Raw genomic sequence first — 15,292 nt, forward strand, 5'->3', positions numbered from 1 at the left:
GCCTACATCTCTCTTTTCTTTCTTGTTAAGATCATTACTTTCACACATCCAAATTCTTTCTACATTCCATATCCTTTTGTCCTCTGTCCTGACAGCATGACGAAAAGCCTCTATAACCCTAATAGGGTTGGACCATTTGCATGGTCCAGTTCTTAGAGCAGGAGGAAGTAACACCTTCACCAATTTACCAACAGCTGTAGACATATCATACTTGTTGCTACGTACTTTCTTATCATAGTTTATCTTGTTTCTCTTTTGCGTTTCCCTAATTTTGTCCTTTGCATTGACCAGATTCTTCTCTATTTCCTTACTCCCCTTGATAAGCCAAATGGGAGCTAATTTGGTGTTTGCTTTTCTTCCCCTACTATGCTCAAAGGGAGAAAGACCTGTACTGGTGTGTGGAGTAAAACGATGGGCAATTACTTTCTCCCTGACAGCATCCTCCCAATCCATCCCATTAGCCCAAGCCATTCTGATGGTTTCTTTCAAGATTTTATTAAAACGTTCTACTAATCCATTAGTTTGGGGACGGTAAATTGAGCTGGTCTTGTGCTCAATAGCAAATTTTTTACAGAAGTCTGCCACTTCTTTAGACTTAAATTGAGTACCGTTATCGGAAAGAATACTTCCCGGATATCCTTCCCTCTCACATATATTTGATAAAAATTCAACTACAGTTTTACCCGTGATACTAGAGGCAATTAAAATCTCTACCCACCTGGTGAGGAGATCTATGACTACCAAACAATATTTTTGTACACCTTTGCAACATATGGGACCTAAAATATCCATGCTTATATCCCTCCAAACACTATTGGGAATGTCAGTAATAACCATTGGTTGTCTGGAACCCACACACTTTTTTTCATCATCGCAACAAAGGATACATTCCCTAATATATCGCTCAATCTGCAGGTCGCAACCAGGCCACCAATAGTCATTCCTAATTCTTTGTTTGGTCTTTATCACTCCTTGATGACCCTCATGTCCCAGTTCTATAATCTTCAAACGCAGATCCGTCGGAGGAATGACTTTATCTCCTCTCATTACAAAATTACCGTGAACATGCAGTTCATCTGCAACAGGCCAAAAAGCACTCAAGTCGGCCTCTTCAAATTTTGATTTCTTCATAAAATCATGGCTTTGAATTAATTCTTTCAATTTCTTGATGTTATTATCATTTGATTCAGCGTGATCCCAAACATCCTTAGAAATGGAAGAAGTTTCCACACAAAAGACAACTTCCATGTCTTCATCTTCATCGACAATCTCGGAAATGTTAGTTAAGCGAGATAAGCAATCAGCAGACACATTCTTAATTCCTGGAACATATATCACAGTGTAGTTGAACTCTTGCAACATCTTGACCCATCTTCTCATCCTGTTGGATACTTTATTAAGACCCTTTGACATGAACACTTGAGTTAAGGGCTTATGATCGGTTCGAAACTCAACTTGGTTTCCCCATATAAAGCTTCTAAACTTGTCAGCTGCCCACTTAATAGCTAAAGCTTCCTTCTCTATAGTGGCATATGAAATCTCTGCTCCCTTAAGCAATCTTGATGCAAAAGCGATAATTGCTTCCTGACCATCCTTCTCTTGAGACAACACAGCTCCCAAGCCTATGTTACTGGCATCTGTAGTGATGACAATCTTGTCATTAGTACAAAAATTCTTTAATGCAGGAGCAGAATTTATCGCATTTTTTATAAAATTGAATTCATTTTCACATTCCATGTTCCATTCAAACAATTTTCTCTTGAGCGCCTCTCGTAATGGGACGGCGTGGATGGCAAAATCCTTGACAAATTTTGGGTAATATTCAGCCATACCAATAAATGTACGAATCTCATCTTTGTTACTCGGACTCGGCATTCCCACAATGGTATTGACCAATTGTGGTTTTGGAAAAATTCCTTCTGCTGTAATTTTATGTCCCAAATATTCGATTTCCGTGCAATTTATCTTACATTTGTCCTTGCTTAAAGTCATGCCTGCATCACATAATTTTTGACATACATGTAATAACCTCTTGTCATGTAGTTCTTGAGTGACGGCATGAATTAATATATCGTCTTGAAAACAAATCACTCCTTCAGTATTCTTGAACATACTATACATAACCTTCTGGAAGACTGATGCTGCCGACACTAATCCAAAAGGCATTCTTTTAAATTGATACAAACCATCAGGAGTTATGAAAGCAGTCAGTTTCTTTGAACTTCTGTGAAGTTTAATCTGGTGGTAAGCAGATGATAGGTCTAGCGTTGAAAATATTTTAGAGGGTCCAATAGTAGAAACAATTTCTTGTATATTTGGTAAAGGATGGCGATCAGGTATGACACATTTGTTCAACTCACGTAAGTCAACACAAATTCTAAGTTTTCCTGATTTTTTCCTTATAACAACAAGTGGAGAGACCCATTCGCTGGCATCAATACTTTCTATGATTCCATCTTCTTCCATTTTCCTTATTTCCTTACTGACTTCTTCTCGTACAGCTAAAGGAATGCTTCTTAATCTTTGGGCTAAAGGTTTTTGGTCTGGTTTGAGTAATATCCGATGGGTATAACCTTGAAGACATCCTATCTTATCTCGGAAAACCTTTAGCAAACCAGCTTTACGTATAACATCACTGCCATTAATCAATTCAGAATTGCAACTACTTATAGACAAAACTAATTCCTCGCTGGTGGAATCCACTTTCACTCGTAATTTGCTCTGGTGTGTCCAGCTGAGTAGAGCAGTTTTCCCTTCACCAGTGATGTATATCTTGCCTTTGGCAGTTCTGTTCTTAAATTTCAACTTTCCCCAATGCCAACCGATGACATTGATCTTCACACCTCCATAGGCTCTTGGATTGATATCCGTCTCATGTAAATACTCATGTTTATTCTTGTTCCAAAATTGTCTTGGTAGGAGCGTATATTTTGCACCAGTATCAATCATCATACATACTTCATTGCCATCAATGGACACCATAGCCCTGGGACTTTCCAACACCTCTTCATCATCATCATCAGTTATGGTACATACGCAATCCTCTTGAATTTCCTTCTCACTGCGATCACTATCAGAATTGTCTCCTATCCAGTTCATGGCATTATCACGTGACCTGCAACATTTAGAGAAGTGACCTTTCCCTTTGCACTTGTTGCAAATGATCTTCAATGCTGGACAATCTGGGTCATCAGCCCAATGATTCACGTTGCTGCATCTGTAACACCTTCCTTGGCGCTTTTTTCCCAATTTCCTTAATTGATTCTCTGGACTGTTTTTCTTAGAAACTTCGTATGATAAACCTTTTTGACCATATTTGCTTGATCTTTTGTCCATTCTCAACAAATTGTATTGTTTGGTGACAGATCTCCTCTTAATGGTATTATCATTGATCATGGAAATTGACTCCTCATCAGGTGTATCATGCATTCTACTATTGCTGCTTCCTATTTTTACTTGTTTCATCTTATTCTCCAATTCTTTAACACACTCTTCCGTGTGTTCTACTTCTTTTGCCACTCGGAGAACAGTGTCAAGGGAAGGATCACTTTCCGACCACAATCTTTCCCTCACTTTGCTACTGCGACACTCTAACATAAATTGGTCTCTGAGTCTCTCATCCAGTTGCTCATTGAAATTGCATGACTTTGCTAATTTTCTTAATGCAGTGACGAACTTTTCCACGCTTTCTCCCTCCTCCTGTGTGCGTTTGCCAAACTTGTAACGTTCCAAAATTATGCTCACCTTCTTTTCAAAGTGTTTGTCAATTTTTTTACAGCTCGCTGGTATTCATTTAGGTCCACACTCTCCTCTTCTGGTAATTCTGGAAGTGTTTCATATTTTTCTTGTCCAACAGGACCTAAACAGTGCAAGAGTAATGACTTCCTCTTCTCTGCACTACAATTGGGACCACAAATCACTCCTGCATAATGTTCAAAGGACTTTATCCACCTCTTCCAAGGCAAAGCAGGTTCATCAGTGCTAGGCATAAAGAAAGCAGGTGGAGGCACACTGCTAAATGCCATGACAATTTATGTTTATTAGGACCAGATAGTGTATGTATGATTCAGTTAAGGCCCCGTAAAGTGCAAAACTGCGCAAGTTCAAGTTCTGCCTGAATACTGTGTGTAAGGCACAGTAATGTCCAGGAAGCGTGAAGTGCACAGCGCTTTCCTGCAGAATCCTTACAAGTATGTGTGTATTTAATTTTGATTAAGCAAATTTGTTAAATACCTTTTATCAGTAGAGAAATGGATCCTTAATATAAATCAGAAGGTGAGTATTCAACTTGTATAGAGGTTAACATAAAGTATTCCATGAAATTGCGATGGAAACAAAACAGGAAATTCTGCCTTCGATGATGTGCTGTCTATTCAGCACTTTCAATGTGCGTATAAAACGCAGGCTTGCGTTGGAGAAAAAACAGCGTACTGTGCCTTTAAAGGTGCCTTCCTTCTTCAGCGCATTCAACGCATGCGCGAAATCCGATGCGAAGTGTAAACGGAAGAAGCCGAAAGGAAAGGCTGAGTCGGCTTAGTGATGTGTAGCACAGCCCAGCAACATCAATCGAATTTCACACATGCCGCCAAGGAGCAAATGAAACGCGGCACTAGCGTGAAATAGTTGAGACGAAATGGGAAGCGTTACCTTCAGGAACTAGAAGACGGGGCCGCTACTATGCCCGGGCATGAGCGGAGCGGCTCCGTACACATTGATGAGGCAATAGTTCAATTGGAGCCGTCCTCGTCGCCAAATGAAGTAGACCGTAACAGGGGTAATATATGAAACGGCAGGAGACGTTGTAAAAGTAAGTATATTTAATGGATTGTATATAATAATGCAAATAAGTTACAAGGAAAGAAAAAGGAGGGCGACTGCTTGTAGCAACGAGAGCTGGACAGTTATGGTTCAATTGCAGTCCTCTCTTCTAGAACTCTGTTGATACCTGAGTTCTTAGTGTTCTGATTCTACATACCATGATGTGATCAGGCATGTCCCACAGAGATCAGGCAGCTTCTATCAGAATGGTAATATACTACATTGAGGTGTGCTCACAAGCCAATTCCTGCCAGTGAGGTGCCACAGCACGGGCATGTGACGGGGGCCTTGGCACTGCTCCGTGGCACTGGAAATCACATTAGGGTTTCCAAATGCAGACCCTTGGTGATACACAGAAAGCAATGAGGAAACACACAAGATGCAAGTAAACAAAGTTTTAATGCAATTTAGAACAAAACAGAAAATGGCTCAGAGGTCAATCTCAAAAGACAGGAAGACTTAGAGACTCACATTTGATTAGATTATTTAAGGTCTAAAACCGCAAGATTAACATGTAATTCAAACTTTCAGGTGTGTTACTATTCCCACATCCCAGATTGGCTAACACCTATATGAGCACCTAAACACTTAATACGAGTTGGACAGTCTTCTGGTGGTAAATCCACCACAATTTCGCCCAATAGAATTACTGTTACCAGTGGATTTTCTGATGGATTACAAATGGTGGTGTTAGTCCCCATTAATTTGCAGTCCATAGGCCTCCATCAGGGATTTTGGAATTACTGCTGTGGTAATTCCGCCAGTGGTAATTGTGCCCATTTTGCAGATTTTTCAGCGGAATGTGGGAGCCTTTACCTCCAGCATGATGATGGATGTAAACCCCCCACTCCAGGACCACACTTGTAGTATGGCAGGGCCACTTATTCCCCGAAAAACCATACTCATAATGGGCCACAATATATGTACTGGCATTTCATTGATTAGTGCAATCCTAGTGACGTAGTGAGTGCATATTGGGAAACAGGTGGCCTATTGAGGAACGTAGCTAAGGCACCTTGCTCTTGAGGAATACATTCTCATATTTGTAACGGCCCGTTGTTAGCATGCTGGTCCTTTAGCATCTCCCACTAAGGGCGCCTGGAAAAACCAGCCGCCCTTGGCGGGACCCGCTAAAGGACCTCGTAATGCAGCGGTATGGGTTAAACGGCGCCGGCACCTTTACCGGCGCTGTTAAACCCATACCGCCAGGGTCGTAATGAGGCCCATGGTCGAATTCTTCAGACAATAGCTAGTGTGTGTCCTGCCCCTCCACCACAGCTCTGGCATCATTGCTTTTGTCTGAAAGGAAGCAGGACTGCGATTTGATTTTATTAAATGACAGATCATTTAATGGGCCTAGTGTAATGAACGGCAAAACCTATCACCTTATTTATTTATTTTATTTTTTATTTATTTGCATTTATAGAGCGCACAGAACTGCCCTGAGGCATCGTGGCGCTGTTACAGAAGGCTTGAACTTAACATAGGTAGGGTGTAGCATTCGGTAGCAGTGGTACATTGACAGAGTAGGAGACAGTGAGGTTATACGTTGCTGTGGTTACAGTGCAAGCATACTATGCATGTTGGTTTAGAGACATTAGCGAAAAAGCAAGGTTTTTAGGTTTTTGCGAAAGGTGGTGTAGGATTTTTCATTCCTAAGTGAAGTTGGCAGGGTGTTCCAGTGTTTGGGTGCGAGGTATTGGAAGCTGGACCCTCCAGCTCTAGTTCTTTTGAATGTGGGAACATAGATCTGGTTGGTGTGGTGAGCTCTGGTAGGTCTGATGGAGGTGTTGAGGGTGATTCTGTCAGAGAGATAGGGTGGGACATCTAGTGTGAGGCACCTATGAATGATGGCCATGGCTTTAAAGAGTATGCGTTCCTTAACCGGTAGCCAGTGGGCATTTTTCCTGGCTTGAGAGATGTTTTCCCTTTTGGGAATAGTTAGTGCCGCCCAGAGCGCATTATTTTGCGTGATTTGTAGTTTTTTGATATTGTTGACAGAGGTGCCTAGGAAGAGGGCATTACAGTAGTCCTTTTTGGTACCTATTGTGGCTCTGGCAATAGATAGGCAGTTTTTGGTAGATAGAAATGGTTTGACTGCGTTGATGATCTTGGCGGTGAGCCCTGAGGAGGAGGCTATGGCGTTGACCTGGCGGGACATAGATAGTGAAACTTCTAAAATAGCATTCAGGAAGTCCTGTAATCTGGGTGTTAAACGTTAGGCTTAATATGGCCAAATGGTATTCTTTATGATGTCTAAGAGTGATAATGAAAAACCCTAGCTGGGCCTACTACAACAGAATGGCCTACCCACGGTCAGCTTATCTGTGATCCTCATGTAGGTAATATTCACGGATCCTGTACTTCCTGTTGTGCTTGATGTGTTGATAATGCATCGCTATCTCTACAAACACTTAATCAGGCGTATGATGCCATTGTTGGGGAACGTGCAGGGGTGCTTTGGCTGCAGTCTTAGCACCCAGACATGTCAAGCTATACCTGGCATATTATAAATTGATCTGTGCTTATTAAGTTGTTATTGGGGTATTTGATGATGCATTATTCATATAACGGCAGCTTGTCAGGAACTGAGAGGCTTTACTTTATGTACAATGAGTTGCAAGGCAAATAATGTAATTATTGAGGGGTTTCAAACTACACTTGTCATATGGCAGCAAAAACCCATTGGCTTTGCCAATGCTTGTTTTATGTTATCTTGCTGTTTTTACATGCTGTATAACCAGGTTAAAATGAAACCTAGTCCCTGTTGTACAGGCAGCATGTTTAAATAAAACAAGCATTGGCAAAGCCAATATGGTTTGACCGTCATATGACAAGTGTAGGTTATAACAGTAAGAGGGCTGCACAAAAGGAGCCATGCACTCATATTTAGTGGGCAGAGGATGAGCAAAACAAATAATAATGAGGATGGTAGAGAGCTCCAATAATGAGCGGCGATGATAAATATACACTAGAGAAAGCTGTGGTGGATCCTTGGTCAGTGAGGATGAACTACAAAACACAAGAGGGCATTTTACGTTCCACTTCATTATGAAATAACCCCCAGAGGAGATCATTTTCAAATGTGTAGTTCTGAAAATTAAAGTCTAAACATGTGTTTAAGCAGGACCGCGATTTGATTTTATTAAATGACAGATCATTTAATGGGCCTAGTGTAATGAACGGCAAAACCTATCACCTTATTTATTTATTTTATTTTTGTATTTATTTGCATTTATAGAGCGCACAGAACTGCCCTGAGGCATCGTGGCGCTGTTACAGAAGGCTTGAACCTAACATAGGTAGGGTGTAGCATTTGGTAGCAGTGGTACATTGACAGAGTAGGAGACAGTGAGGTTATACGTTGCTGTGGTTACAGTGCAAGCATACTATGCATGTTGGTTTAGAGACATTAGCGAAAAAGCAAGGTTTTTAGGTTTTTGCGAAAGGTGGTGTAGGATTTTTCATTCCTAGGTGAAGTTGGCAGGGTGTTCCAGTGTTTGGGTGCGAGGTATTGGAAGCTGGACCCTCCAGCTCTAGTTCTTTTGAATGTGGGAACAAACATGTGTTTACACTTTCTTTTTGCACTGCATCTCATTGTCCAGATGTTCATAGGAGTAGGAGGACTGCAAAGTGGAGTTTGCATCTCTGCTTTGCTTTCCTCCTCTGTCACAGGAGAGTATTTTGTTTTTCGCCTGCATGACATACGAAATACGCCTTTAGTTAAGCATCTGCTTAAGACCGGATATTCCATGTCAAACCATTATAAAACAATGCCTGCAAAGCATAATTTGCTGGCAGAATTTTATCTCTCAGGGAGTGGAGAGAAAAGGTAAAGAGTACAAGCGATGTAGCCCTTCATTTTTCTTTATAAGTACACTTCGCTTTGCGATTGTTGAAAATTGCATGCAAAGGACCATCAACCCGTAAGTGCAGACATTGGTGTTCATCTGCATGTAATTAGCATAGCGTTTCAACAACTGGCAAAGAACATTAATGTGCAGCTTTCCAAAGGTGTCCAGAGCGAGTTTTAACATATATGGTACAAATCAAACTGCAATATACTGTACATGGTGCAATGAGGGTGGTTTGGCCAAACATCATTTCAAGGGGAGGGGTTCAGATCAAAGGGAAGAATGCTTTTAGTGGAAGCGAATGAAACTCAATATGGAAATAAGTGGGTTCGTTTGAAGGACGTACGCATGAACGTATTACCTCATGTATGTCGATTTTATGGTTTTCAAGATAGCTGACACGGAACCATATATACGTACACATGGCAGGGTGACCAATACTAGGGGGTTGAGACCATTCATTAGACATCTTTTTTAACAGGGTTCAATTTTGAAGTCACGTGCACTGTCAGGAAACACTGTGGTTGCTTTTACCAACATTTCTACCTAAAAGTGCGATTTTCAACATTTTGTCAAGCAGAGTTTGGGAGCGGGACAGACTTTACATGTCCATCCGCATTTCCAACTCTGGCTGACAAATCCGTCAGGTTTCCACTATCACATATTTTGGTATTAGCCAATTTGACCTAAACAATTGACCTAATAACCAATTTGGTCGAATTTTGCATGGGGCATTTGGCCTTTGGAGCAATTTGGTCTTATATATTACAAAATACCAACCCTGGAGAGCGGAGATTGCGGGGGGGGTGTCCCCCGCTCCCCATGGTTGGTATTTTACAATTTGCATGTGAGTTTAAATTGCCCACGATGAAATCATTTCCGGTCAGTTAGCCGCGAACAAAAAGAATTCAGGCAAACATACCCAAACCCATATTTTCATGCTGGTGGAAAATGAACATATTCCAATGGCATCTTCCTGAAAGGATCACCTGGTAAAAGCAGACAGGTTCCAGAGCTGTCTCCTGTAATTGCCTCCCACAATAGTCATTTGCAAGTAGCATTTAGAATTTCACTCCAACGTAGTGGAAAAGTGGAGAGCACATGCTATGTTCACTTTGATTTCCAATTCACTTTTCCAGTTAGTGGTGAAAATGAGGAACATTGCATGGAGGAGACATTTGCGCCTAAGCACACACGGAGGTGGTCCCCTACGCGCAATGTACTCCTCAATTCTAAGGTGCAGTTATGCATATCCTCTGCTGTCTCCCACTCCAGCTGTAAAACAGCTGGGAGAAAGAGTAATGCATGCACCACTTGCACCTTAGTTGAAGTCCTTCCTTTTGCGCTCCAGGGGTATCAAATGTGAGCCCCTGAGTGTTTTCCAGATTGGATTGTCACACACTCAGAAGGAGACTTTGGGGTTCATTTTACAAGAAACAAAAATGCTGTGTGCATGCACGAGCAACACCAGCATCAGCACTGAGGTGCCATTGGGTTCCCTACAGGACATTTCCTAATTTTGCAAGACGGAGTGCAAACGTGAAGCGTAAAAGCAGGTGAATTTGCCTTGACTTTTCCGTTTTACACTCTATTCCATACTTTGCACATGAAAATTAGAAATCGATTCCCATAGAATCTGCCTGCTTTTAGCATCTACTAAATGGAGGCATGTTCCAGAGGAATCCATTCCTTTTACACGTGCATAAAAATGCCATTCAGGCATTAAAAAAGAATGTACTTTCCAGGCAGAGGAGGAAAAGATAGCAGAGATCTGAACCCCGCTTCATGCCCCTTCCCATGACAAGGCGGTGGAGAGGTAAATGAAGTCGCACAGGTATTCCACCTTGCTTTACGCCTTCATTTCCCTCTCTGCCCATACAGAACGCCACCCTCAGAGAGTTGGCAGTTTGCTCAATCTAGGGATTTCAAGTCAGAAGTCCTTTTTGCGCTGTAATGTGTAAGAATTTCTGGCACTTCGCGTTTTTCTGCAAGCCATATAGGTGAGCGGAGATGTACAGCTGTGTGCGTTATATACAAGCTGTTTTGAAAATACAGTGGTTATCAATGTGGAGCATACGCAGGGAGATTTAATCAGGAGATCATGCAGTTCTAGCAGCGGGTATGCAACATCTTTCAGTCCTCATTGTGTTGGATTGTATTTGTCAAATTGAGAGAGAACAGTCCAGCACAAATATAAGAGCTCATTTTATTTTTTAAACTGCGTAATTTACCATGAGGGGCTGTTTACATCTGCACTTACGTGCCCCTTCCAGGCAGTCTTAATCATTTGGACTGCAGAGTGAAAATGGGAGTGTTAAATGTTGGCGGAAATGCCTTTTATGCCTCCCAGTTGAATTCAGCAGTGCAAAATGAATAAATGCTGCCTGACATTTATGTAGAATTCCTGTAGAATTCATTGGTTTTACTGCCAGCATGAAAATTGCATGCTGGCGTAACACCGAATGGTTTTTCAAGGGATAAGGGCTAAGGGAGGCAGAAACGAAACTCCTATTCAGCAGCCCTCCCTACCCCGCTGCCTTCAACAAACCGAAAAAAGACCGACTATGGGAATGAAGGTCTTCAGATGGGCGTAAAGGTTTTACGCCTGTCTTTAGCACCCTTATTTACATTCCTTTGACTTGGATAATGAGCTCGATACTGTCCTAACCATGATTGCACAGCCTATAAACTGTGGACAGACGTAAGACGTTCAATATTTGATGTGCTGCACCTCCCCCCAGATGTTCAAGCTGGGGTCTTCGAGTGGTTTATTGTCCAGCATCAGGCGTATCTCATTAGTCTGGGAAAGATGCCCTGTGAGGTGAGAGCCAACAGCCCATTACGATCTCAGCGAGAAGCGTGTGGCAAGGCTAAAGGTGAAGCATACTTTTGGGGGACTCCTTCTTAATTGCTCTGCGGTATAGGACAACCATAAAACAACCTTTAGTGTGTGGCTCTGTTATGTTAAAAAGCAGAATGCATTTGAGTAGTGGCTACACTTTTAGGGAATGCATGAAAACAAATTGAAGGACTATTTCCTCTCCGCGAGAGAGAGCCTAAAACATGATGGAGTAGCTCTTCAATGTGGGAAAGAAAAAAAACAAAAACAAACCCCGGAGTCTCTGCACTATGGGACAGCTAGCACAAAAGAGGGCGTGACTCGGGGCTCTTTGACACCTCACAGACTGTTCATGGCTATCTATCCTGTGTGTGCTTTTCATGCTTGACTCAGGCTTAAATGCATACTGTCCGGACTTCCGAACATTCAGTGCGATCATGAAATGTACCTTCACGCTCCTTTCCCGCTACTGCCACAGTATCAGACCCACCATCAAAACACGTTCAGTTTATGGTTCGGGAATAAAGTGTAAAATAAAAATAAACAAAAGATGTTATTACAGATCGGAGCAGTGACGTGATTTCACCAAAATGCCAGAGGTAGCAGAAGGGACATCGCATGACCCTTGACCTCTGATGACATCACAGGAAGTGATGTCATTTGACCCCACCCCAAAGGGACATCATGGAAAGTGATTGCACATGACCTTTTACCCATTTAATGAGTCTTGCATTTATTGTATAAAATTCCAGTAAGACAAATTATTTTTTAATTCCTATTCTTTCTTATTTCGGGTCACTGTATGAAAGTGGTACACTTGTGGAACCCCATGGTTTTTAAAAGGGCTCAACATAAATTCCAGCACTGGCACTGGCCACAACCCAGGAGCTTTAAAGTAAAAAATAAAAATAAAAAAAATATTTTTTGTGGGGGGTAGCAAGGGGTAGACCACAGGGGTAGCAAGATAAACCACATGGGTTGCAGTTGTGACCGCTGGCAATCCGCAAATAACGTCCCCGACCGTAAGCAAACTATCTTAGAAAAATTCCTTTTGAAAACTGTATGAGTGGAATTTGTGAGAGCACGGCCTTCCCTGCAATCAAAGAAATCACAATGCATTACATATGTCAAAACGTATTCAAATCTCCATTTCTTTTATGAAGCATGTACAGGTATTGAAGTTTGTTCCTACCAGACAAAACAGTCTTGCCAAATTGAACATGTCATGGCACCGATGAAAGAAATGAGTGAAGTTTGAGATGGCCTGCGTTTCTACTACAAGCATACAATACAAATCCCATTGGGATTCCAGAGAAAGATGTAATATATCACCAACATTTATTACCATCCGTGTAGTGGTTTTCACCCCATATTTTCCCAGTTATATGTGTGACTTTGGTTGTGTACAGTTGTCTTACATTCTGTTGCTGAGATTGCCTGTTTCTGAATCTTGCAGGAATAATCTGCACAGTGATTCTTTTTGATGCATTAATCCCCTTAATTAGTCCAAAAATACTACAAACATTTGGTCTGTAGAATACTGCTGAATCATCCCAGGCTTGCTATGGGTATATTGCTAGGAATGACTCCTTTCTCACTATTACATTCCTGACAATATTAGGGTCCCCTGACATTGCGAAAGGATTGTTCTTGCCAAGCATCAAGAAGCCTACACCCAGTCAAATTGGCACATCCCTTACCCGCTCTCTTTTACCTCGTCCCAGTAGGAGCAAAGGAGGCCCGAGGTCCTTCAGAAGCATCACAACTATTATTTATTTATTTATTTGTTTATTTATTTATTTATTTATCTATTTATTTATTTGAAACATTTATCTAATGCCCAGACCCACGGGTAGGACAGCGTTCGTGCAGAAGATTCAGTTAGAAGACATCAGGTGATATATAAGACATGGAAATATTAATCATATTTATCAAACATCCAAGTTTTCACAAGCCTCTAGAAATCCAGTTAGGAGTTTTTGTTTCTGATATGAGGGGGTAAGGATTTACCGGGTGTAATGGCTGTGGCCTGGAAGCTGAAACCACTTGCTCTATCATGTTTGTATCGAGGGGTAGCCAATAAGAGGTTAATGGATGATTGAAGCACACGCCCCTGCTGTTTCCTGGAAACACTGTTGTTGATATAGAGCAGGGTTTCATCATAAATGCAGTGTTGAGCAATGGTCAATGTTTTAAAGTCTATACAGGCTTTGATAGGGAGCCAGCGGGCATCATGTCGCTCTGCTGTTATGTGGTCAGAGCGTCGAAGTCCCAGGGCTGCGTGTAAGGCATTGTTTTGGAGCAGCTGGAATTTTGCTTAGTTGGTTGCTGAGGTACGCTTAAGTAGGATATTGCAGGAGTCCAACTTACTGAGTATGATGGCTTTTTCAAGCGTGAGACAGATACTTGGTGAAATGAATTGTCTACTCAAAGAGATGAGCTTGGAGAAATATGTGGTGGAGGAAGCAAGGGCATTGATGTGCTTAGTATTTGTATTTGTATTTATTTTTGTTTATATCGTGCTTTACATCAAAGCGCTGAGTCATAGATAGTTTGGCTTCCAGGTAGACCCCTAAGGTTTTGACCTGTTTGAAGACTGGTATTGCTGTGCCGTCAATGAGAAGTGATGAGTAGACTGTGTCAAGGGGCTTTAGGCAGTAGAGCGTTCGAACAATGCGAAACTCGGTTTTATCATCATTGAGTCATATGTTACGGGTGGCCATCGGATTTTGAATGATGCTTTACAAGCTATTTATAGTAGCAGTGTCATCAGGGAGATTGCCTGTGATGGGGATAAGGATTTCAGTATTGTCTGCAAAGTTTGTGTAGTTGATGCCCAGGGAGTGCAGAATGTCAAAGAGTGGTTTGGTGTAGGTTCTGTAAAGGGTGGGGGATAGGCAAGATCCTTGAGGAACGATGCATGGGACTGGGGTGAGGTCAGCTGCAGAATTTCCAATGAAGACTCTCGACATTCTATCACTGAGGAATGACTTGCCCTAGGTTATAGCATCTGAAGAGAAGTGGAAATGGGTGCAGAGGTGCTGGCAGTGTTGTTCATGATCCACAAGGTCAAACGCAGCTGAGAGGACACAAAGGAAGATGTATAGATTGCCAGAATCACATATACTGTCAAGCTGCATTTTACCGTCAAGAAGAGCTGTTTAAGTGCTATGTTTGGGCTGGAAACCGGATTGTCTTGATACTAAAAGTTGGTGATGTTCGAGAAATTGTTGCACTTGAGTTTCCTGTTTTAGTGGTTTATTATATTTTACATCCGGCTGTGTTTTGTCAGTGTTTTCAAACTCTTTCCGACCCTGGGGATCATTACGAGTTTGGAGGTAGCCATGGCGCTATAGGGCCATGGACCCATAGGGCTCAGTGGGAATGGGGAAGGCGCTAATAAAGGACCTGCATTAGCCCCAAGGTCCCTTAACGGGTCTCGTAAAGAACGGCTGGTTAGACCAGCCATTCCTGCTGGGACCCGCTAAGGGACCTCGGAATATGGCGGTAGGGGCTTAACGCCACCGCCATCCTTAACGGTGCCGTTAAGCCCCCACCGCCATACTCGTAATGACCCCTCTGGGTTTATCAGTGTTTTCCAGTTTGCCCCTTTCAAAAAATTGCGGATAACTGATTTTTTCCATGGTAAGCACCCACATATTCTTTTATTGTTTCACTGCTTGTATACGAAGGATAATGTCTCTCAGAGCAAGATGTTATGAATGCGTCCCGGAGAATAAAGATGAAAGTGTTATTCCAGTAATATCTAACATTTCTACAA

Source organism: Ambystoma mexicanum, chromosome 4p (genome assembly GCF_040938575.1).
Source record: "Ambystoma mexicanum isolate Mex_15411 chromosome 4p, UKY_AmexF1_1, whole genome shotgun sequence".
Taxonomy (NCBI): domain Eukaryota; kingdom Metazoa; phylum Chordata; class Amphibia; order Caudata; family Ambystomatidae; genus Ambystoma; species Ambystoma mexicanum.